A 26,662-nucleotide genomic window follows, 5' to 3' on the forward strand; every position below is an offset into this window, starting at 1 on the left:
AAATATCTTCGTGTGGAGAAACAGCCAGGTATCAAACATCCAGTCATACGGCATTAGCTGAATTTCTGCCTGAATAAGATCGGAGTTCTTGATGCCAGGAAATTAACACAGTAGCCACTAGAGGGTAATTCCCAGCCCACGCTTCTCTCATCAACTAAGGTAGCTACAAATGTCAATGAGCCAAACATAATAGGTTCATGCACCACTTACTACTTAAAATTGTTCTTCAACTATCTCACAAAGGTATTTCATTAGTCATGAGGAGAACCAAGAAGCTTTGTAAGGTCCAAAGAAAATCCGCTGCTGCTGTTTGGAAACAGATTCAGTACTGGGAACCTCAACCTTCCACACCAAGTACTAAACATGAAAATATGATTCCAATTGTTCATTAATAGCACAGGCATTTGGTTAGGTGCAAGCATGTGACTGGGAATCCTGATTTCTGAATAAATGCCAGTCTCGAGTTTCCAGGATTTAATTACAATTTCCAGGGTTTTAAGAATAGAGACTCTGAAGGTTTGTTAAACTTCAAATGTCCTTAAAATTTTTTTGATGAGTTCACTGTAAACGAATAAAAAACATGTGCATTAAGTTTCCCTTGGAATACATGTGGGTTTAAAAATTAAGGGAAAAAGGACTTGGCAAACATTGACTTTGAGACATGCCAAACCCAAAGCATTTGAAAAAATAGCTCAAGACATTTGGAGAATCCCAAAGTCTGGTAGGGTTTGTCTCTCCTTTAAAGAACAAATGAGACTGAAAATAACTTTTTTTAAAAAGTTTAAGCATGGGCATTCTTGCTAAAATATTGAAAGTGTATAAATATCTTGCTATTTTTACATGCATGCTCACACAAATACACATGCAGGTATATACACCAATATATTTTTACTTGGCCTAAGTTCAAACTTCAGTGAATGTCAACCTTACTTGGCCCCTCTTAATATTCACAATCCAAATGAATGAAAAACTTACACAACTACTCAAACACATGTCACAGCACAATTTTTTATTTGATGGGTCTGTTTGATACTGACAAATCTTAGAAGTTACTGTTTCTATAAGACCCTTCAATGATTTCTCTTAACTCACCCCAAACACATCAAACCCTTAATTTTCTATGCTTTTTTAACCTGTCCCAGGCATATCTACTATTCAAAGCTTTATTTCCCAATCTTTCCCTTTGTATATGCATTCTCTAGCAATGCTACAATAATTCCCATCACATTGTTTGAAAACACCAATAATTTCCACTTTTTTTTTAAATGTTTATTTCTTTGTGTGTGTGTGTGTGTGTGAGAGAGAGAGAGAGAGAGAGAGAGAGAGAGCACCAGCAGGGGAGGAGCAGAGAGTGAGACACAGAATCCAAAGTAGGCTCCAGGCTATGAGCAGTCAGCACAGAGCCTGACGTGGGTCTCCAACTCATGAATTGTGAGATCATGACCTGATGGGCTAGTCGGTCGCCCAACTGACTGAGTCACCCAGATGCCCATTTCCACCTTTCTTTATTTGTCCTCTCTGTCTAGAATGCCACTCCATCTCTACCTACAAACATCCCGATCATTCAATGTACAAACTAAAATAACGCTTCCTCATGACCTCTCTCATAACCTGTGTAGACTTGGCAAATCTCACCAGACCAAGCATCTTTATAAAATTCTTCCAATTCTCTGTGTTGCCCATAATCACAATTCAAATCTCTTGGCATTACAGGAGTGAGGCAGGTATAGAAGAAATCTTGCCAATCATTCCTCCACATTTTCTGGTTCTGACTGGTTTGAGAAACTGACCTAAGGATCCAGGTAGAATTCAAATATAGCATTAATTTCACCACTGCTAAGTCTGGGCTAATGAAAATGGCACAGTTTATTCTACTTCCAAACTTGATTTCTTAAGAATCCAATCATAGGTAGCCAAGCTGAAATAGAGGAAGAAACTTGGAAATAGTGTCCAGATACTCATAATTCTTGGGACATATTGGGACAAATTTGCATGACTGAATCAAACCTTTCCTGTCCAATTTTGATGCAATACGCTCTCCCCCTGATTGGTGGATTACAATGGATGGGAGTGGAAACTGCTTGGCTGTGTAAAGAGTGACACAAAAGAATCAACAACTAACTAAATCTTTCCTCAACCAATTCAGACCTACCATGCTCCGGATCCTGCCTGCCTTCTACCTCCCTTTACAGATGTTCTGATACAGACATATGTTTCTAGGACCTTGAGTATCTCACGTTTGCCCATGATATATTTATTTCTAACAAATCTTTCCTTTGAAGATGTTGTTCTCTGTGGGAGAGCACTTCTTGTCCATCAGATACAGCTATTCATACCTGGAAAACTCAGCTCAGAAATTCGCTTTTGTAGACATTCACTGAGCCTCCTTTGGCTCATTTTTCTGTCTACTCTTTTGGGTAGCTTGACCATCATCTTTTTTTTTTTTTTTTTTTTTTTGTGACCATATACTTTTATTTTAAATGATCTCTTATGAAATCAATCCCATTATTTACTGTAATATCTTGAATACATTCATTTATCCATTTTAAATGTATTCACTTAAAGTCTTTTAACAAGTTTTTTTTTCAAATAGTTTATTGTCAAATTAGTTTCCACATAACACTCAGTGCTCATCCCCAAAGTGCCCTCCTCCATGCCCATACCCCCTCCCCCCCCCCAACATCCATCAGTCCTCAGTTTTTGTCAGCATTCAAGAGTCTCTCATGGTTTGCCTCTCTCCCTTTCCCCCACCATTTCTGCCCTTCTTCTCCCCCTTGTTCCTCCGTCAAGTTCCTCCTAATCCTCCTATACGTGCAAACATATGATATTTGTCCTTCTCTGCCTGACTTATTTCGCTCAGCATAACACCCTCAAGGTCCATCCATGTTGCTACACATGGCCAGCTTTCATTCTTTCTCATTGCCATGTAGTATTCCATGGTATAGATAAACCACATCTTCTTGATCCATTCATCTGTTGATGGACAATGTTCATAGCAGCACTCTCCACAATAGCTAAAACACGGAAAGAGCCTAAGTGTCCATCATCTTTGATAATAGCTGATACACTGGCTTATAGTTTCTACCTACAATTCTTCCTGAGAAGAGTGTGCACTTCTTGAGAACAGAGACTCCATCTTATTTTATTAATTTCTATCACCTGGATTTGCTATATACAATCACTAATCAATATAGTCAATAATAAATGATTTTTATTTAAATATGAGTAGGTCTACTTTACATACTGACTTCTTTGATCAGGGCTATACTGGGAATTGAATGGGTCCAACTCAGCATGGGTATAACTATACAGATTGGAAGGTGAGATGAGGGAGTTAGACAGGGCAGGAAATGTTGGAAGACAGATACAACATATAGTCCCTTCCAGTAATGGTATAAATGATCACTCTTATGGTCTTAGATTTCTACTCACTTCTTTAAGCTTGATTTTAAAATAAGCTGTACTTCATATTGTGTCTTCATTCCTTCTGAGTCAGCAGCTTCTTGGATACTCCTTCTGTTGTGGAGGCAGAAGTGCAAGAGGCTGAGTCTAATCACAGGAAATCATTTGGAGCATATTCCTTAGTTCACTTAGTCCATGTCCTAAGTGCTAATACTTCACTGGCCAAAGCAGGTTTCTTGGCCAAGCCCAACACAATGGAATGGGAAAATACGCTCTACCAACTTTGGTGGCAAGTGCTACAAAGTCACGTGGCAGAAAGCTTGGAGATGCATTATTTCATCACAGGGAGGATGTAAAGATTGAGAGCAATTATAATCTACCACATCACTGTCACACTGATGGTAGAGTGTTCAGCAAATAATCACCCCTCTTGTCTCTTATATTTGTAGAGGAATATCCTGCACTCTTTGGAAAAAGCCTCTAAAGTCAATGCAACTTCTACATGAAGCTTGTGGTGAGCTTGGGGCTGTCTTGGTCAAGGACGGTCCCATGAAATTACAGAGGCACACAGCCTGAGTTGCCTTGTATAAACATCTATCAGCTGGGAGGTGATGGCAGAAGCCAGGAATCATGCTCAGAATGGATGATTGAGTTAAATATTAAATTAAAAAGTACAAAATGTATTCACGGATCAAAGAGGCACACAGAGGAAGCAGTAATCAAGATGGGGAACAAAAATGTCCCAAAACAGGAAGCTGGGAGTGATTTGGGCCCAATAATAAATAGCCAGGAACAAAGGTCTTGGGTACTTCAAAACTCAGAAGCCACTGATCTAGACAAAATTGAATCTATGTACAAAAATAATAAGACTTATTATATAGTGGATATCTACTGTATCTCTGGCTTTGCTGTTGGTACTTTATATACATTTTGTCTTTCCCAATAAAATTTGATCAGTACCAACCTTGATTTAAATCAGCACCAACCCTATAAAAATAATGAATATTTAACTATTAATACTTCCTTAATATTCCAGAGGAAGTTACTTTAAAACATACCTCTGAATGATTAACCCAATTCACTTCCCATTTTTTCCCCCTGGCTACTTTATATGTAAGTTCATTCACAAGTGCTCTGTTATTATTTTTAACAAATCCTGAATACAAGCTTATTATGAAAAAAGGGATCTAGAAAAAATAGAGCACTTAATATGGTACATGCATCATTTCATTTACTTCTCCCTACATTATAGCAAAATAGATGACCCTCATCTATCCTTCATTGACTGGGAAACTCAGGCTAAGAAAAGGTAAGCAATGTTCCAAAGTTTGGACTCAGAAGACTGTACAATTTTTATTATACCCAACTATCAACTTCTTTGACAAGAAAATATTCTACCAATTGAATGCACAAAGAGTTCTAGTCTGTGTGAACTTGATTCTCATATACTGAGAAGCAAAATCTGGTTGGAGAAGCATATACCTCCTTCTAGTAGGCAACAATCCAACAACTCTATATAGTAGCTCAACTTCACAGAGAAGTGGAAGTCACTGCAATGCGTAGCCAAAGAGTTTTTTCCTTACTATTGGCCTCCAATGGGCATCTTGGATCTTGCGTATCATTGATCAACAATTGTTAACAGCATTTATATGATCTCTCCTATCATCTCAGATTTCTCCTTAGCAGTACATATTTCATGAACAAGTCATTATACAATTCTACTTTTGCTTCTTTCTGGCCAGTTTAAAGGCTTGGCTGGAATTCAAGAAATGAACTGTTATTTTTTTTTTTTTCTAGGAGACAGAGAGAGAGAGAGAGACAGCATGAGCAGGGGAGGGTCAGAGAGAGAGGGAGTCACAGACTGAAACAGGCTCCAGGCTCTGAGCTGGCAGTCAGCACAGAGCCCAAAGCGGGCCTCGAACCAACGAACCGCGAGATCATGACCTAAGCAAAAGTTGGATGCTCAACCTACTAAGCCACCCAGGCACCCTGAACTGTTCTTTTTAATTCCAATAATAAGTTTTAGAATTCTTTCTCTATTTATTTTCCATAAATTGCCTGAAATTTGAATTCATCCTGGGAGAGGAGGTGTTTTGTTTTGCTTGTTTTCTGGAAATCTAACTAGTAGTCTAGTGAGGTGAGACATTTTGAATGGATTGTCTCTTCTGGCACAAAATGGCACTGTGGAGAACAAAACCACCCTCCAAGAGACTCATTTCTAAAGTGCTTAGATTTTAGGGGAATTGGGTTTATAATTAATTCTTTACATTCCTGAGAGATTTCTAGAACATTCTCTTTCTCCATAGTGAATTCATTTTCCCCCTTAGAGGTGCGTTTTAATTGGAAGCTTCAGAGGCAGTTGGCGTTAGGGGAAAGGTTTTATATGGCTTTGGGTCCAGACAAAACTGGGTGACAGTTCCTATTTTGTCATCTATTTGTATAACACGCTTAAGCCATCTGAGCATTAATTTTCTAATCTGTAAAATGAGGATAAGAACACCAAACTCATAAGTATGCTGTGAAGAGTAAATTAGAGGGGCGCCTGGGTGGCTCAGTTGGTTAAGCGTCCGACTTCGGCTCAGGTCATGATCTCACGGTTTGTGGGTTCGAGCCCCACATCGGGCTCTGTGCTGACAGCTCAGAGCCTGGAGCCTGTTTCAGATTCTGTGTCTCCCTCTCTCTCTGACCCTCTCCTGCTCACGCTGCCTCTCTCTCAGAAATAAAACATTAAAAAAAAAAAAAAGAGTAAATTAGATAAGACATGAAAAACACATTGCAGTTTAACTAGAAGGGAGCTTTTTAAGGTAGTAGGGTTGAGAGATACTAGCAATCAAGGGCTGTTGGAAGTCTGTCGATGTGATTTTGTATATCCTATCTTGATGGAATCCCTACCTCAGAGGCTACTTTTAGAGTAAAATAAAGTGATCCATCCCTTTAGTTTTGCCTGATGTTTCTGTGTCAAACAAGTGAATTAGTGCTTTTTGTTTCCTCTCCTAGTCTCTCTACTTGAAGATACAAAAGGGATGGATATGGGATTTTTGCCCTAAGTGCCAGTGGTATAACCTTTGTGTGTTATGATATATTGTTACTTCAGTCCTAGAACAGATCCAATAACTAATTCCAGCAAGGATTGAAATATTATTAGCATTAGATACTTGTATCTTTAATAGGTTAATAGGTATAAATAATATGGCTGAGTGGCTAGAGCAAAGCACAGATACGTGAAATCCTTCTGAAAGTTGTTTTATGAAACTATGAGCCAATACAAGCTCAAACTTCTCTCTTTACTTCCATATTATATGAAGAAAATCATTACTTGTTCAATTAGAACATTCACTTACTCAATTCTTTAAAATATTTACATTTTTTTCTGTCCTAAACATTCTCAAGTCTTTTGGTGCATTATTCACGTCAATTATGCTGAATTTTTAAAATCTGGCCTTGGTTATACGACTCAGGTCTTTCATCACTGGTCCCTCTCTGTGAGAGTGGGTAGTTTTAAATAATCTTATTATAGAAAAGAATAGATTGAGTGGTTTGAATTACAATTTCCCAACAGATTTCTAGTTCAAATAAAACTGTCTTTGGTTTTAATGTGGTTCTTTTTGTGCAATGACAGGAAATAAAAAGGGACACATTTTTAGAGCTAAATATGGTAGGTACAAACCCACAACATTTTGGAGAGACATTAGGGCAAAACTATTTATTCTTCAGATCAAAAGACTAAAGTTAAAGCAGTGAAGTAATTAGTCCAAGGTCATATACCTAGTTTACTGCAGAAATATGACTTGATGTTAAGATGTGCTTATTTTACTTTCTAGAAGCAACTGTAATTAAGCAGGAGCTTAAGACAGCTTTCCCCAAGGTCAGAGAATCTTGATTCAAATTCTGGCTCTGCCGGGATAGGGAATTATGGGAACTTTGGACAACTCAGTTTCTCATCTGCTAAATGTGGTTTTTATACCCATTTCAAAGAGGAGAGTAAATTCTCAGCAAGTATTTGCTAGATCTGCTATCAGACCTTAGAAGAGTGGCTTTGCCAAAATAAAATTTTGAAATTTCTTTTAAAACATCTTACAGTCAAAGACAACAAGAGAGGTGAATAATGGTTAAGTCACCAGATAAAGTTTCAGGCTTCTCCCTACTAGTCAACTGAAATAAACCATTGAACCTCCAAAATCATTAGCTCTTGGGTGCAGCGTGATCCAAATTGTCCTCATGAGGTTTCTCCTACCTTCAAAGTCAATACACAGTTACATACATTCTGTCAAGCTGTGAAATCATTTGCTCATCAGCCAAAATCACTCTGAACAATGGGAATTGTTATTTGCAAGATGTTCTTAACACTCAGAGTCAAGTGGTTCTTTGTATCTGTCTAGGAGGTTCACAGCAATGCTACTTACTTCAAGTAAGTCCAAAAATCTGTTGATGATTTTTATTGATTTAGTTCATGCGCCCGTGGCTTGAGACAGATCGTGAAACACTGACTCCATCCTTGGATGCTTTTCACAATCCTGTTGCCCTTGAGCCAACAACAATTGCCTGATTGGTTGCTGGCTACAGCAATGGGGGAAATCTACTCACTTATTATATCAGGCAGAAAGAACCTGCTTCTGTCTTTTGGTATTCTGTTTGAGAATTCAAGGCCGATTGTGCTCTTCTGCTGCTCTAAATATAGCACAACCTGGAATCCTCTCGGTGGGTTAGGGAAGGGGGCTGTTTCAAGAAACAGAGAGAGAGAGAACAGTACCTTCTTGTTCAATTAAATTTCAAAGGTCTACAGTTTACTAAGACTTAGTCATTACCTTTTTTTTTTTTTTTGAGATATAAGATATATACATTAATGGGCACAGATTTGAATAGCCCACCTTGATGGTTTTACGTATGTCTACACATGTATAATCACTTCTCAGCTCAAGCAAAATATCTCCAGGACCCAAGGGCTCCCCCCCAACTAATCAAGCATGTTCCACCTCCCCCACCATCCCCACACACAGATAAACACCATTTGGCTTCTATTAACATAGCTTATTTTGCCTGTTCCTGACATATATATAAGTGGAGTCATACAGAATGCATTTGGTGCACCTGGACTATTTTACTCAGTTGAAGAAAGTATCCATGTTATTATTGAGCATGGCAGTCGTTTATCCATTTATATTGAAGTGGAGTATGAATATAGTGTACGAATACACTGTAGTTTATTTACCCTTTCACCCATTTGTTTGGATTGTTTCCATTTAAGGGCTACTACAAAGGAAAGTTGCTATGACATTTTCCTTCATGTCTTTGGTTGACCTCTGCATGCCTGTTTCCCAGGGAAATACCAAGGGAGGGAATTGCTGAGTCATTGGGTAAGCTCAGACTGAACATTAAAGAGGTGCCAAGAGAGAAGTGTGGGGAGAGAGATGGACCAATGAATCCCCCCCATTGCAAATCAAGAGGGTTTCAGTTGTTACATCTTCAACCACACCTGGAATTATCAGCCTTTTAAATGAATCTGTCAACTCTCATTTCAGTTCTATTTAAGTCGTAAGAGGAAATCTAACAACATGTTCAATGGTGTAGAGTGTTGCATCCAGCTGCTTGAATTTAAATCTTGTTTTATTTGCCACCTGTGTGACTCTGGTTAAATTATTCAACCTCTTTGTACCTCAGTTTCCTCAACTTCAAAATGAGGCTAATAAGTAGACTTTTTATACAGGGTAGTTGTAAGGGCTAAATGAGTATCGTAGAGCTCTTAGAAAAGCACATAGCAAACGCCTTAAGTGTTACGTCTTTCTGTGTGTGTTTTTAAGTAATATATTCACATGTTTTGAAATTCACAGCATACTGAATATTCATTAACTTTTAAAAAATCAAAATAGTTATGGCAGGGCTATGATTTCTGAGGTCGTGTGCTACGTGTTGTACATAGAGGGGAATGGAGGGAAGAGGGAGATGGAGGGACATAAATCTATAGAGGCAGCAAGAACCAGTCTGACGAGCCTTGTTAGGCTAAGGGGTTCAGACTTCCCTGAGAAGGTCATTGGGACACATTAATGTAACCCAAGGAGTGTCACTGTCATACTTGTATGATGGGATAGAATGGGATGGGAGAGGGGGCAGAATATTGGCTACCTTTTGCAGAGTATTGCCATAGGTACCAGGCACTGTGCTAAATATTTTGCAAATGTTTTCTCAATGAACCGCAAACCTGATAGAATGTCATCATCATCATTTCATATTACGAGTAGATTGAAGCTTAGGGAGATAAGTAACCACCCCAAGGTCACAAAGTTAGTAAGTGGCTAAGCTGGAGTTTCAATCCAGTGCATCTGACCCCTGGATTGAAGTCCTGACCACGTCCAAGCAGCAAACAATGTGTGCTACAAACAAGATCTTCAGTCCCCTTTGCAACGCCCTAGGGGAAGTATGATCCTCATTTCACAGATGAGACAACCAAGGCTCCAACTATAAAATACCATCCCCAGAATCATGGGCTGGGAAGTGGCAGAGCCAGTGTTCAAAACTGTGTCTTCCGTGTCTTTTCCTCTGGGATCTCACTCTCTGGTGTGGGAGCTCACAGCAAATAAACCTGAGAAAAATTGTTGCTCCCTTAGTCTAAATCTGAGGCAAGCACACTTCTATAAAGGGCCAGAAAATGAATATCTGAGGATTCTCAGGCCGTATAGTCTTTGTACAGCTACTCCAATCTACCTCTGTTGCTTGAAATATGTACAGAAATGGGCATGTGTGGCTCTATTCCAATAAATCTTTTATTTACAAAAATAGTCAGGGGCTAGATTTGGCCTGTGGGTGGTATTTATTAACTCCTGGTATGAAACATCTAAAGAACAAAATCACCCTTCTCTGACCAATTATAACTCTGTTAAAAAAATTAAACTCATATGTCATCAATTATTTAACATAACTTCCTTAACCATTCTATTGCACTTGGAATATTTAGAGTTTCTATCTTCTTTTTTTGTCTTAATTTTTCCTAAATAGATATTGATGGTCCCAAACTTTTTCTTTCACAGTGCGTTTTTTTTCCTCCTTTAGAATTATGTCCTTGGGAGAAATTCCCAGTAGTGGGATTACTGGTTCAAGTATAATGGATGTTTTTATAGGTATCTATAAAATTATATTTTCCCTTGAGGCATATTGAATGAATCTCCCCACTTCTTCCATTATTTCCACACCACCCTACATGAGTGGCATTTATTATTATGTAGCCACAAATTTCCCCCTCCAACAATGTTTTGAATTCAGAGCCAATGAAATATTAACTTCAATAAGCAAAATGTCACCAGATGAATGAATGGAAGATATATGCGAGAAAAGAAAATATTTGGGGACAAGTGGCAGAAATTTGGCACAAATACTACAAACTTCTCCACTTGCCCTTTCTCTGTCTTAAACACACAGAACATTTTGCTTCCCAGGATTTATCTGATTCTCCTTGAAAGTGTTGAAATGAACTCATGTCTGCACCCAAGGCTGCCAGTGCCTGAAAAATTGTGTAGCCTGTCTTTGGATGAACAAACTTAAACTCAAAGGAAACAACTTCTGTGTTTCTTGATTTTCTTGACTTTTTAGAGTAGGAAGTGGGATGGAAGAAAAGGTTTTCTTTCCAAGAAAGAAATCTTTCATAACAGGTTTGAAGTAGTGACAAAAATAAATAAATGTTTTATATACTGTCAAAAAAATATGTATCAAAATGACTGATGATGAGTTTAGCCCTTCCATCATACAGCTATCTTCCATGGGTGCCTGGGCGGCTCAGTCAGTTAAGCGACCAACTTCAGATCCGGTCGTGATCTCACAGTTTGTGAGTTTGAGCCCCGCGTCAGGCTGTGTGCTGACAGCTCAGAGCCTGGAGCCTGCTTCAGATTCTGTGTCTCCCTCTCTCTCTGCCCCACCGCTGCTTGCCCTCTCTCTCTCTCTCTTTCTCGCGCTCATAAACAAACAAACAAACAAACAAACATTAAAAAACAAAAAAGAAGCATCTTCCAAATGCGGACCTCTTCTCCCTGTTCACATTCTCTTCAGCAAGGCTCTCCTTGTATGAGGTTATGTATCATAGTAATTTCTTAGGTGCCTTCAGGTGTTCCAAATCTAATTATTCCCCCCAAATCCACCCAGAATTGTCTTGCCGAAAATCCTACCTGATGAGGGTGCTCCTCTGAGAAGTCTTTCAGCTCCACAGTGCCTACGAAATAACCAGGGCCTCTACAATCTAGTCCCCACCTTCATTTTCTGCCATCATCACCTACTCTTCTTCAGCCCCCTTGACAACTTCACTGCAATGCTCATCCACTCTTTACCACGGGCTGTCTGTTCATAGACAAGCATGTACATGCAGTGCATCACTCTAAAACACTTCGCCTAGGAGCTGCAGAGTCTTGGGTGGCTTGTTAGAAACACAAGCTCCCAGACAAACTCCAGATCACTTGAATCAGAATCCCAAGGTCAGGAATTAAGATTTCATTTTGTTACAAGGTCTCCAATTACTCCTTTGGTTACAGAACCACTGTGTATACTGACCTATGTCTTGGAATGCCACTTTCTACTCCTGAAAGATTGCGCCTCATTCTTTCAGATCCCACTTAACTTTTGCCTCTTTGGGGAAGAATCTCCTACTACACAACACACGTAATCAATACTTTCTTACCCTTTCCTCTGAGAGTACTTGACCATACCTTCATTATCCCATTTGTTGAGCATTGCCTGTTTCTTCCACCATGAGAAAATGCCCTCTGTGTCAATAACAAGTGTTCAAGAAGGATGGCATAGAAGTTGAGATGAATCCTGCTGGAGAGTTCCATGTGACCATCTCTGATCTAGGCATTTTGGAGGAATCCCATGAAGCTTAAGTGTGAGGCAGCCCCTACCATTATGGAACTTACAAGTTTCTTAGCAAAGCAATTCTCCCTTCTCCTTCTGGGGTGCCTTGCTGGCCCCATGGCCACTCAGCCATGTTGCATAACTCTCCCCGTGAAACATACATTTCTCACGAGTGGGGTCTACATCTTCATCTCTGTATCCACGTCACATATGGAGTACCTGATTCTCTTGACTTTTGTGTGGTTTACAATCTCTGGGGTCTAAGATGTTGACATCAGTATAACATAGCGCTTGAGAATTAGGGCTTGGGTTCAAATTCCAGCCATGGACATGTGATCTTTAGCTAATTACTTAACCTACTATGCCTCAGTTTTCTCTTCAGCAAATGGGAATGGTAATAATGTTTATCGAGTTCTACTCAGAATTAAATAGGTAGTGGCATACCATTTATCCTATAGTAAATAATGAGTGAATGTTGGCTCTTATCAACATTGTAGGCAGTATTCCCTTCCTGAGAGGTTCTCCAAGTCTTCTTTGAGGTAGTCATCTGACTCTTGAATACTGATAGGTTTCCTGGAATTCAAGTGCCCACACACTGCTGCTCTATCCACTCAGAGGTATCTGTCCTATTCTGAAACACAGGACCCCAGTAAGGTCCCAACAGGCACCACTCAGTCTTGCTGAGGGAGGATGAAGTGCTCTGTATATAGTGCCGTGAAAACATAAGATATTTCTCTCCTTGACTGGGCTTTAAATTCTTTGTTGGCAGAGATCACGCTGTCATACACACACACACACACACACACACACACACACACACACACACACCCTATTCCTCCTGACTTGAGGTACCTCACAAACAATGGAGAAGTCGAGCTCCGGACTGTTGATTTTCTGGAATGGCATGGACCATGTGCTGACAAAACAAGAACTAACCTGTGATGAAGACAGACACCACCCTTGGTTTACTGAGGAAGCCCTACTCTATTGCTCTCCAATGACATGATGTGGCCTTTACATTATCTTTCTTAGAACACACAGGATTCACTCTCTGCTCAATTTAAGGTTTGCAACTTTTTCTCACTGTGGCTTGAGGAGTGTTTTAAAATTTATGGGAAGCAAGTTACTTAACCTTGCTTTGAAAATATGGCTCAATTCAATACAAAGGGAAATAAAATACTAACTTTTTTAAAAGAAAAACCAAGGTCAAAATGCAATATTCATAATCAGTGATAGCCAGAACCTCAACTGCAAGATTAAAATAAAAAAGTGACCCACTGAGCTTATAATGAATGCCCTACCTCTGTGAACATGCATAGGAGTTGAGAGTATTTCTCATCTGGGAGTTGATTCGTTGCTTGCTGGTGATGCTATGTTTGCACTTGTTTAAGTCTGTGTCTTGGTCGGTTCACATTGCTGCAGCAAATTGTAACCAAGAGCTTAAACACTAGAAATGATTTCTTACTTCCTGGAAGATCGGGGTGCCAGTGTGGTCCGGCCCTGGTAAGGACTCCCTTCCACACTGCAGATGACCCATCTTGTATCCCCATGAACATGCAGTCTACTTGCATTTTGTGAACTCCATAAAGTGACAGAACATGTCTTATTTACACTGTATTCCCCTACGGATTGATTACACACGGTATCTTCCACCTCGGGTACTATCAATAAACACTTGTTTAATGGGAGACCATGGTCAAAGGCAAGCTAGCTTTGGTTTTATATCTTTAACATGGGCACAGTGATTATTATTCATATGCTTTTGAGAAAATTAAAGGAGTAATAGTGTGTGAAAGGGACTTCCTTCCTTCTTCCCTCCCTCCCTACCCTCTTTCCTTCTTTCTCTCATCCTTCCTTCCTTTCTTCCTCTCTTCTTCCTACCTTAGCCTCTTTCCTCTCTCCCTCTTTTATTCCTCATCCCTCTGAAAAACGTTGGCCAAAGACCAGAGCGAAAGGGATAGAAGCCCTGTGGCACTTGCTGTAGAAAGAAGATAAGTCAGGTTTGGAGGAAGGTGAACCGCTGCTCTGATTTGCTTCCATCATAGGAGGCCAATGACAAAGACAACATTGAGGATTGATCCAAGGTAAGCATAGAATAAGTTAAAAAGAGGCCTTTGAGGAAAAGATAGAGGTGTGGACACTAACAAACCCTTCCTACTTAATTTTTCCATGTCAGACATCATATCATCCCTTCCTCTGCTTCTAACTGGTAGCCCAGCTTTCCAATAACTCCCTGTGTCAACTAAATGACAAGAGCACACAACAGAGCCCAAGCAATCCTGAGGGTCAAGCCAGGCTCTGTCTTGTTCCTTTGAAACACACGCACACCCCTCTCCCCATGCAACTGTCTTTCTCTTCAGCCGCTAAGGAATTTCAAACTATACTTTTCTAATAACTGAAAATTTCAAATGTCTTTCACTCAAATCCTTGATTTACCACTTAAGCATTCTTTTGAGCGTTTGGTCACTCATTACTAAATTTATATATGTTTGTATATAATAATGTAAATTAAAACATGTTTATTTACAGGAGCACCTGGGTGGCTCAGTTGGTTAAGTGTCAGATTTTGGCTCAGGTCACCGTTTCATGGCTTGTGAGTTCAATCCCCACGTCCAGCTCTGTGCTGACAGCTCAGAGCCTGGAGCCTGCTTCAGATTCTGTGTCTCCTTCTCTCTCTGCCCCTTGCCACTTGTGCTCTGTCTCTCTCTGTCTCTCAGAAATAAATAAATGTTAAAAAAATTTTAACATATTCATTTAATATATACTTTTCTCAGATTATTAAATTATACATTTTTATTTTGTCTTATTTTCTTATTTTAAGTCATTTTTAATTGTTGTAAAATATATATAACAAAATTTCCTCTTTTAATTTTATTTATTTTATTTTATTTTTCATCATGATAAGTGCAGTCCTTAATCTCTATCCCCTATTTCACCCATCCCCCTACTTCCCCTCTGATAATCATCAGTTTGTTCTCTATACTTAAGAGTCTGTTTCTTGGTTTGTCTTCCTCTTTCTCTCTTTGTTTTTCCTTTGCTCATTTGTTTTGTTTCTTAAATTCCACATATGAGTGAAATTGTATGGTATTTGTCTTTATCTGACTTATTTCATGTAGCATTCTACTCTCTAGGTCCATTCAGGTTGTTGGAAATAGCAATATTTCATGCTTTTTATGACTGAGTAATATTCCATTGTGTGTGTGTGTATGTGTGTGTGTGTGTGTGTGAGACATCTTTATTCACTCATATGTCAGTGGATACTTGGGTTGCTTCCATAGTTTGACTATTGATAATAGCGCTGCTATAAATGTAGGGGTACATGTATCCCTTTGAATTAGTGGTTTTGTATTTTTTGGTTAAATACCTAGTACTGTGACTCCTGGGTTCCCCTTTTAATCATCTTAAAGTGTGCAACTTAGTGCTATTAATTACCTCCACAATGTTTTTTTTTAATAAGGATTCTGTAAAAATACATTCTTCAGAAGCACTCCACATGGCAAAGTAAAAATTTTAGCCCTTTGTAGCATGACAAAAGTTTAGACAACATCTTATCCCGCTCATTGGCCTGTCATGACAGAGTCTCACAGCACCAAGGAAAAAGCTCACCATCTTACACGCAGGCTGAAAGCAAGTTCTGCTCCAGGTGTGAACGTTATATATGTTCCTGTTGTTTTTTAGAGAAAAAGAGGAAAATCCAAAGAAGAAGGAGGACCCAGGGAAAGTCAAAGATCTAGAAAGATAAATTGTTACAGAATATGCCATTACCTCAGAAATTAAAAAAGGAGGTACCCGAGTGGCTCAATTGCTTGAGGGTCTGACTCTCGATTTTGGCTCAGGTCATGATCTCATAGTTTATGAGCTTAAGCCCCGCATTAACTGCTCTGTCAGAGCAGAGCCTGTTTGGGATTCTCTCTCTCCCTCTTCTCTCTGCCCCTCCCCTGCTGGTCACACACTCTCTCTCTTTCTCTCTCTCTTTCTCAAAAATAAGTAAAAATTCATCAAAATATTTTTTTAAAAAAAGGAAATTAAAAGAGGACCCAAAATACTAGAAGAGTCTCTAGGCAGCATTCAGGTAGTCAAGTATTTGGTAGATTGATGTCATAGAAAGGGAATTAAGATCATGGGCTCTGACCCCAAGCTGGTTTAAAAATTCAGTTATGTCAACGAATTCCTGTGTGAAATTGGGAAATCACTTATCCTATACATGACCTTGTAACCTTCTATGTAAAACAAGAATGATAACAGAGCTCATCTTACCAGGTCGTTGTAAAGCTTAAGTCGCAAAGTTGTAAGGGTAGTTGAATTTGTGCATGTGGAATATTTAGGAAATTCTCAGAATTCAATGCTATGGAAGTGTTAGCTGTAATATTAATGTTACTGTTAGTATCTTCCAGAATGATTTTCAGGTTAAGAAGAGATATTTTATGGAGGAAAAAAAAAGCACACTTGGAGGATCTTAAACTTGAGTTCATGGGATACCATCCTATCTGATTCTCTTCGCTTATACTTTTCTCATGGCTACATTTCTCTAGTGGTTTCAGAAAGCAAAGAGGGGCCAGATGAGAATGCTGGCATTTTCTAGCATTGCTAATTGCCATGTGCATTCATCTCTCCCCCACCCCCAGCCCTGATACATGCTTGCAACAGATGCAACAGAGCCAACATTCTGATTACTGTCTATATGCCAAACATTTAGATTTAGATTCTCTACCTCATTTAGGCTTTAGAAAAACCTAGTGAAAGAAGTCTTCACCACTGTAAGGATGAGGAAGTTGAGTCTTAGAGAGGTAGAAGAACTTGCCCAAGTACCAGCTCTATATGGCAGAGCTGGTTGAACTTTTTGGGTGAACTTCAGAGCCCATCCATGCTCTCTCTGCCACAACATACCCTAAGCAGGACTCTTGTGGTTCCAGCTGTCTAGGTGTTTCTATGTATAAACAGAAGGTGTCAAGGATCTAGAAATAGGCCATCCATCAGTGGGTGCCATCTGTAGACCGTGTCCCAGTGAGCAATGCTCAGTTCCAGTTGAGAAATTCCAATCCTACAACCTCATTAACTTTTCCCTCCCCGCTCTCCCTACACCCCTAGAATTGCTTCCATAGAGCTCCATCTAGTGCTCTAGGGCAGGGCCAGTCAGCAGGGGTGGGGATTAAAAACAAAGGTCAGGCTTCTCTTGGGAGATTCTTCTTCAACAAGCCTTTCAGGAGATAAGTTAATGCCAGATAGCAGTGTTGGAGGACAGAGGCAACCCGGGAGAGGATGGATGTGACCACCTCTCCTGATGAACCTAAATTTCCTCCCTAAACCTAAAAGAAATCATTGTTTTTAGACTCACAAATTATACATCTTGTTACCCAAATGGGCTAAATCTTTCTCACTGCATATTTGCATATTTATTATTTTTACTTGTATGTTTTCATTTCTCTGCCTTTGCCCGTGGTGCTTTCTCATCTTGTAATAGGGCTTCATACCTTGAGGTCTGACTAATATTCAGGGTTTAGATTCCCTGAACCTTAAGATTACACTGAGGAACAAAGTCAGTTGCTAGAGTCTCTGATCTTATGCAATAAATCCCTTATTACATGCCTTCCTGTCTTAGCCTTCTGACCCCTTCCTCAATACTCCACCAAGGCAATTCTACAACTTCACTTACTATAGACAATCATTTTCCCAAGCTTCAAACAGCCATCCTATTCGAGGGTTAACACCTGAGTTCAAGTATCCTTGCCAGAAACAAAACCTGAGTGATGAGAAAATGTCCCTTATCCAGCCTTATATACCCCATGTCTTGTTCCAATAGCATCAAAGTCCATTTCCAAACATGTTTCCTTGATTACTGCTGATATATGTCACTGGTTCTGAAGATTCATTGGTAAATAATAATCCTTTTTTTCCTGAATCAGAACCAGTAATTCTTCAAGGTAGGCGTGCTAAGATCTCATCCTAATTATTGGTCCACTAGGAGCAGTGAGGAAAATGGAGGCAGATCTCAAGGATGACAAGCACCACTCTCAGAGTCATGTGCCTTAAGCATGGCGTTTGCATCATGTGAGGGCAAGGGAGGGAGGCTGCTCATCTCCAGCATTGACGAGAGAGACATTTGTGCCCTCCTGAGGGTTCAGGAGAATCTAGGGATTCAAAGTTTCAAGCACATTCATGCTGAGGTCCCCATACCAGGTCTCAGGGGCCTATCCCTTCCATATTAGAGCACAGAATTGAGTGTAGAATACTTGCTATAGCCTCGAAATTAGCCTTCGTTGTAATTCTACTACTCTCACAATCAGATCCTGATTTTCAGGATAATCTGCCCTTGAGTTGCACGTGAAAGTCTACTTAAGTCTGCCATACATACCTGTTGGATTTTGATTTTCAAGCTCTTAGTTAGTATCAATAAGAAGTTAAATAGTTGCCCCTCCCCCCCAAAAAAACCCATGTCCACCCAAAACCTCAGAAGGTAAGCTTATTTGGAATAGGGGTCGTTGCTGATATAATTAAGGTAAGGATCTTGAAATGAGATTATGCTGGGATTTCTAGTGAGCCCTAAATCTAGTGATAGGTACCCTTATAATAACAGGGAAGGGGTGCCTGGGTGGCTCAGTCGGTTAAGCGTCTGACTTCGGCTCAGGTCATGATCTCACAGTTCGTGGGTTCGAGCTCTGTACCGGGTTCTGTGCTGACAGCTAGCTCAGAGCCTGGAGCCTGCTTCGGATTCTTTATCTGCCTCTCTCTCTCACCCTCCCCTGCTCACACTGCCTCTCTCTCTCTCTCCCAGGAATAAATAAAACATTAAAAATAAAAAAAAGAATAGGGAAGGCACACAGAGACACAGGATAGAAGGTCATGTGAAGATGGAGACAGATTGGAGCAATGTGTCTAGAAGTAAAGCAGAACACACAGAAGCTGGGGGAGGCATGGAAGAGTTCTCCCCCCTTGTCTCTGGAGGTAGTGTGGCCTGCCAATGCCCTTGATTTTAGACTTCAGGCCTCCAAAACTCTGACAGGATACATTTTTCTTGTTTCCAGCCACGTGGTTTATGGTGCTTTGCATGGCAGCCTAATACAGGAGGAATCTGCTCTTAGTCTGACATTATTTTTCTTTTGGGCTTCGGTGGCAATAACTAATGAAGAACTAATTCCAGTTTCTTTATAATTACCATTGCCTGCATCTGTCTCAACTATTAGAGATATTGTATAAGACAGTGTATCCTCTTCCACCTTCAGCTTACCTTAATTTATCACAAGTGATAATATTAGTTACCATGATGTTATAGAATGCTAGGGATTATTCTCACCGCGCTTACTATAAGCACTCAGGTCCCTGATGCCATATGGCCAGCAGGTGGAACATTATGGGATCCCATCTTAAGGATCTGATTCCTAGGACCACTTCTGATAGTAACTGTCTTAATTTAGACTCCCCATACACAGATCCCTAGAGTGATATTTAAATATTAGCTTATTGGGAACACAAATGCAGGAAATTCTGGTATGGGAGAATTTTGGAGAAGAAAAAGGAGGAGGAGGAGAAGGAGTAAGGAGGGGGAAGGGGGGAAGAAGAAGGAGAAAATTCATCAAAGTATGTAGCAAGTAAGTTCTCACTGTAACTTAATCCTGTTAAATAATTCTGAGTTTCACAGTACTCTAAGCGAAAAAGTATGGATGGATAGATGAATGGATGGATGATAGATAAATAGGTAGATAGATAGATAGATAGATAGATAGATAGATAGATAGATAGCTGAACAGATAATCTAGTGATGAATGTAAAGTATAAAAGCATCCAATGCTATAATTTTAATTTTAGAGGGAATCCTCACCCAGTCTTGGGTTCGGTGCATATGAATGATTCTAAGTGGCAATTAAGACAGACACATGAGAAGGAAGACCTGTGAGGCTTCTGGACATATAATTTAAGAAAGTTGAGTTAGACAGTGTCTTTAGAAGTGCATATGCTAATTGTTCTCAATGAAGGCTTTGCACAAGGTGACCTCCCTTCTCAATGTCAACTCACAGCCAGTGACTGGTTAAATTCAGGGGTACAAACTCTGATCCCATGCTGCAATTCAGGACTTTGCTAGAGGGCTATCCACACTTCAGAGCACCCTATGCGATCAGCTGAGGCCTCTTCTATAACTGCATCACACTTGAACATCTTCCTCTGCCTAATCATGCTGTCCTTACTCTCTCACAGATGCTATTCCTGAGCACACTTCCTGGGTAACCACTGGCCAGCAAACACCACCTTAGTATTTTTCCCCATGGAATGTTGACTTAACTGTGTTGCAGGAAGGGTCTGAGAAAGCAGATGCTAAACTAGGATACTCAAGCTGTTTTTTACCCATTGAAGGACGCCATCATTGATAAAAGGAGTACAGAAAGCCCCTGGCATGGTGTGGAAGTGCTATTGTTAACACCTCTCACTGGGATGAAACTGAGATGGAGTGCTGCAGGCAAGAAATACACAGGTTTTCAGGGGTACCACCTCACCCGTTTGAGATATTTGGGGAGATAGCAATTTAAAAAAAATTTTTTTTAATGTTTTATTTATTTCTAGGAGAGAGAGAGAGAGAGAGAGAGACAGCATGAGCTGGGGAGGGTCAGAGAGAGAGGGAGTGACAGGCTGCGAAACAGCCTCCAGGCTCTGAGCTGGCAGTCAGCACAGAGCCCGACGCGGGGCTCGAACCCACAAACCGCGCGATCACAGCCCAAGCGAAAGTCAAAAGTCGAACGCTCAACTGACTAAGCCACCCAGGCGCCCCGGGGAGATAGCAATTTTAAGAACAATGGAGTTAGACAGGTTTACTGTTGTATACTGTTGTATACTGTTGTATACAGAGTTGAAGTTTTGTGTTCCAATTATTGCTGCTAATATGTAAAAATACAACTTAGGTTTTGTTTTATAGAAACCTTCTATCGCGTGAACTTGCTAAATTCACTGTTTCTCAGAGCTGTTTTGGAAGCTAGGGAGTTTTCAACAAAAACTTCATCTTATCTGCAAATAGAAACAGTCTAACTTTTTCCTTTTCCACCTCTATACATTTTCTTTTTCTTGCCTCTTTGGAACAGCTGGAACTTCTAGTAATTTTGAATTCTGGCAGTAAGAGGAGCTATCCTGGCCAGCTCCCAATCTTAGGAGGGAAATATTTAATATTTCACTCTTAGGTAGGATAGTAAATGCATGATTTTCAGAGTGACCCTTTCTAGATAGAGGAAGTTTCCATCTATGCTTAGATTGCTGAGAGCTTAAATCACAAATGGGTTTTTGGATCTTGTCAAATGTTATTTAGACATCTGTTGAAACAATCCTATTTTCTTCCTTTATTCTGTTATGATGGTGAATTAGTACATACTGATTGATTCTAAAATTTTCCATCAAGTTTGTATTCTTAAGAGAAACCTTACTGATCATGATGTATTCTCCTTTTTAGATTTCTAAAATCAACTCGCTACTATTTGTCATGTATTTTTACATTCATGATCATGAGGGATAGCAGTCAATAATTTTGCTTCAAATAATGTTTTTGTCAGGTTTTAGTATTACAGTTTTGCACGTTTCACAACACAAGTTAGGAGATGTTTCCTCCTCTTCTATTTTCTGTAAGGGTTTGTGTAAGATTCCTATTGTTGCTTTCTAAAGTGTTTAAGATGATTGATGAATGAAGCCTTCTGGGCCCAGAGTTCGTGTGTGTGTGTGTGTGTGTGTGTGTGTGTGTGTGTGTGTGTGTGTTTCCTTAACAGATACAAAGTTACTCAGATTTTCTGTCTCATTTTTATCAGTTTTCATAAATTGAATTTTCAGGGTGCCTGGGTGGCTCAGTCGGTTAAGCATTTGACTTCGGCTCAGGTCATAATCTCACAGTTCGTGGGTTCGAGCCCCACATCGGGCTCTGTGCTGACAGCTAGCTCAGAGCCTGGAGCCTGCTTCTGATTCTGTGTCTCCCTGTCTCTCTGACCCTCCCCTGCTCATGCTGCCTCACTCTCTCTCTCAGAAATAAGTAAACATTTAAAAAAAATTTTTTAAATGAATTAAATTTTCCAGGGGCGCCTGGGTGGCTTAGTCAGTTAAGCGTCCGACTTTCGCTTAGGTCATGATCTCGCGGTTCGTGGGTTCGAGCCCCGCGTCGGGCTCTCTGCTGACTGCCAGCTCGGAGCCTGGAGCCTGTTTCAGTCTGTGACTCCCTCTCTCTCTGACCCTCCCCTGCTCACGCTGTCTCTCTCTCTCTCCTAGAAATAAAATAAAAAACATTAAACAAAATGTGGCAATCATTTAAAAAAAATTAAATTTTCCAGGGAATTCATCATTTATCATAGTTATTAAATTTATTGTCATAAAATTGTCAATAATAATCTTATTTTAATATGCATAAAATATTTAGTGACATACCTTCTTTCCTACCCATAATTTTTTTTCTTTCTCGATCAGTTTAGCTAAACTTTTATCAATTTTGATGATACTTTCAAAGCATCTAATCTTAGCTTTTTCTCTATTATTTGGTTGTTTTCTATTTCATTGATTTCTGCTTGTATCTTTGTTATTTATTTTACCTATCAACTTCATTATGCTCTTTTCTCCCCTAATTTCTTAGGGTGAAATTTCAGCTTATTGATTTAGACTGTTTACTTTTCTACAATAAACATTTAAATCTGTATATTTCTCACCATTCATTGCTTTATTTCATCATACATACTTTAGTGTATTATGTTTGCTTTATGATTGCATTAAAATATTTTCTAATTTCCCCTGTGCTTTCTCCTTTGATGGAGTATTTAGAATTATTTTAACTTCCAAATACTTGTGGTTTCCTAGATATCTCATTTTTGTTGATTTCATTGATTTCAAATTGTATTAACGCTGTACTCAAAGCACATACCTGCATTCCTTTTATATTTATTGAGACTTGTTTTATATCCACACATATGGTTATTCTTGGTGAATATATTTTGTGCACTCATGTGCTACATCATATTCCTTAGGTTTAATTAGTTCATTGTGGTTGATAGTATGGTTCAGATTATCTACTTATTTACTCATTTTTCCAGCTGTAGTAACACTTACTGAGAGTAGGGTATTAAATTCTTCTTTGATGGTAGAGTTGTTTATTTTCTCCTATAATTTCATCAATATTTGCTTGAGGTATTTTGAGGCTCTGTTATTTGGGGTGTACATGTTTGTGATTGTTATGTCCTTCTGCAGGATTGACTCTTTTATCGTTATTAAGTGATTCTCTTTATTCCTGTTATAACTTTGTCTTGATTTTATAGCCTTCCCAAGTTTATTTTGCAATAATTATAAATTGGCGTGAAACAATTACTCCAAGATCTATTAGCTTAAAACAACCAACATTTATCATCTCACAGTTCTGTGTGTCAAGAATTAACCAAGCATCTTAGTTGAGTGACTGCTTCAGGAATGTCACGAAGCTGCAGCAAAGTTGTTAGCCAGGGTTGTAGCCAATTCAAGGCTCCACCCGGGCTAAAACTCTACTTCTAAACTCATTCACGTGGCTGTCGATAGGTCTCAGCTCTTCATGGCCTCTTGAACTGAGGGCCTCAGTCTGTCTCTCACCACATGGGCTTTCATCAGGTTTGTGAGACTGTCCTCAAAATCTGGCAGGTAGCTGGTTTTCTTCCCCCAGAGCAGTTGATGACATAGATAGATGATGGGCAGATAGAATTGAAAGCTCGAGAAAAAGCCTACCGATTTTTAATAATCTAGGAAGTATCATCCTTTGATGTCTGCCATATTAGATTTCCCAGAAGCAAGTCAGAAGTTGTTGCCCATACGCAAGGGGAGGTTACAAAAGGCATGAATACCAGGAGACAGGGATCTTTGGTAACCATCCTAGGAACTACTTACCACATTATTTTTATGGCATGTCTTTTTGTAAGTCTACTTGCTTGCAACCTGTGTCTTTTTATTTAAAAGGATTCTCTTGTAGAAAGTGTATAGTGGAGCCTTGCTCTTATCTATTTGAAAGTCTCGTATTTTCTTTGGATTTAATGTAGTATTATGTACCTTTAACGTAGTATTGTTGAAGGAAATCTACCATTTACCATTTTTTGTTTGGCCATCATTTTTGTTGTTGCTATTATTGTTTCTCTTTCCTGTCTGCTTTTGAATTATTTGAATATTTTTTAGAATTTAACTTAAAACGTCCATTGTATTTTTACCTCTTTATGTTACTTTTTAGTAACAATTGCTCTAGGAATTGGCAAATATATTCTTAACATTTCACATTGGACCTAGTATTAATATGGTAACACCAGGCATAACATGTAGAAACCTTGCCATTATACATTCTGATCACCACTTCTGCTCTATACTATAATTGTCATTATTATTATATATATTATTAATATATATAATATAATATATTATATATATAATATATAATATATATAATAATGCATTATTATATATTATTAATATATAATATAATATATTATATATATATAATGCACATATATATGCATATTACATATACATATAATTCCAACAAGATGATGTTATAAATTTCCTTTACATAGTCATAAGTAAATTAAATAACATAAAAGGGAAATAGTCTTCTATCCAAACGTTTACATTAATTCTTTTTAGAAGATCCAAATTTCCATCTGGTATTATTTCTTAAGCTTAAAGAACTTCCTATAGTATTTTTGACAGCACAGGTTTACTGGGGACAAACTTCCTCAGTTTTCCTTTATCTGTAATTGTGCTTCACTGTCTTCTGGTCTCCATGGTTTCTGATAAGTACTCTTTGTTAATTCAAATCACAGTTTTCCAATATGTAATATTTCATTTTTCTCTGGCTGCTTTTAAGATTTTCTCTGTATGTGTGATTTCCAACACTTTGACTGTGATGCGTGGTGGCGATGTGCCTCAGTGTGACTAGCCTGTAATGATCAAGTGGAAAGTCTAAGAAACGGATTGAAATCATAAACTAAAAGCAAACATAAGCTACTAGGGGACAAATATTTAGTTGGCTTCCACAGTGCCTAGCACAACAGTCTTGCTGGAAAAATCTATCACCTAATCCACTGGGTAAATGGGATCTATACATGGAGGGTAAGGAATGTGATTTCCAGTGTGTGCGGTTTATAATTTCTAAATGAAGTTACTCTCAGTATAAAATGTATAAAAGAGAAATACAACCAAAGGAGGCTTGGACCTTGGATCTCAACCAAGCTCTAATTGATGTGAGCAACATCACTCCTTCCCCGGGCTGCTGATTTCTATGTATAAATTGGGGGGGGGGGGGGGGGGGCGAGGCTTCTAATCCAAAACTACCAAGTGCTCTTTTCTTTCTATATTTCTAAAAAATTTTAAATCTGCAAAGGAGTCCACAGTGGAAAACGACTGGTTATATTTTGCCAACATCTCTTATAAACCCACATTGCTGCATTGTGCCCCTTAGCTGATGAAGGAAAGTGGAGATTTTCATCTTCAAACCAAATATAAAATTAAGTCATCTCTTCACTGAACTCTTTGACCATGTTACTCTTGAAATTAAAGGGTCTATCATATCCAGCCTCCCCAGATGGATTTGTGGGTTGGTTGTTCCCCCCACCCCCCACCGTTAGTGGAGTACAATCTGTCCCTATGTCTTTTTTTTTTTAAGTGATTAAAGATGTGCTTTTTGTGTAAACAAACTCTTGTAGCCTTAGTAACAGAAAACATAGCAACCCAGGCAGTGATGAGCTTGGGCCGCGCAATCTTTTTAATCCGAATGAATCTATACTTTTATTCTTTTGGTTGGATTTAATTTACTGCAGGAACTTTTGGGCCACACAATCTTTTTAATCTGAATGAATCTATGCTTTTGTTCCTTTGTTTGGGTTTCATTTCTGTAGGAACTTTTGGATTTCATCTTAGGTAAAGGTATAGATTATTATATCTACAGATTGTTATTACAAGTTCAACTTATTTCAAATCAGTTTAAAGTTGCCTCAGAGATCAATTCCCCTAATTTACTAAGGTAACTGTAGCCCATAATACTAAAATGAGCACACCAAGGGAAAGAGATGGAAAGAAAAATATTTATTGATGGCTTGCGAAGGGCCAGGCCCTTTGTAAGTGCTGACAGTTTTAATCAGACAACTGTGTAGGGTAATTATATTTATTTGCACTTTGGAGATAAAAATTAAAGCTCAGAGGTGTTAAATTACTTACTTAAGGTCACGTAGTATGGCTTATAAACTGCTGTGTACCACCTCTAAGCTATGGAAGCAAGATATAAATCCAAATCACTGTGACTCCAAAGTATCTGTTTTTCCTACCAGGCCAGGCTGCTTCCTGCTACACCATACTCTAATTTTCATTCAAATAGGCTACAACAGGAGCTTTCTGATTCCATGACAAGTGCTTTTCTACAAATCGCCCTGCTCTTCCTTTTGACTCTCCTTTCCTAAACTTAGAGTAAATTTCTCCAAAG

This window comes from Hyaena hyaena, unplaced genomic scaffold, assembly GCF_003009895.1.
Source record: "Hyaena hyaena isolate Hyena2069 unplaced genomic scaffold, ASM300989v1 scaffold_268, whole genome shotgun sequence".
Taxonomy (NCBI): Eukaryota; Metazoa; Chordata; class Mammalia; order Carnivora; family Hyaenidae; genus Hyaena; species Hyaena hyaena.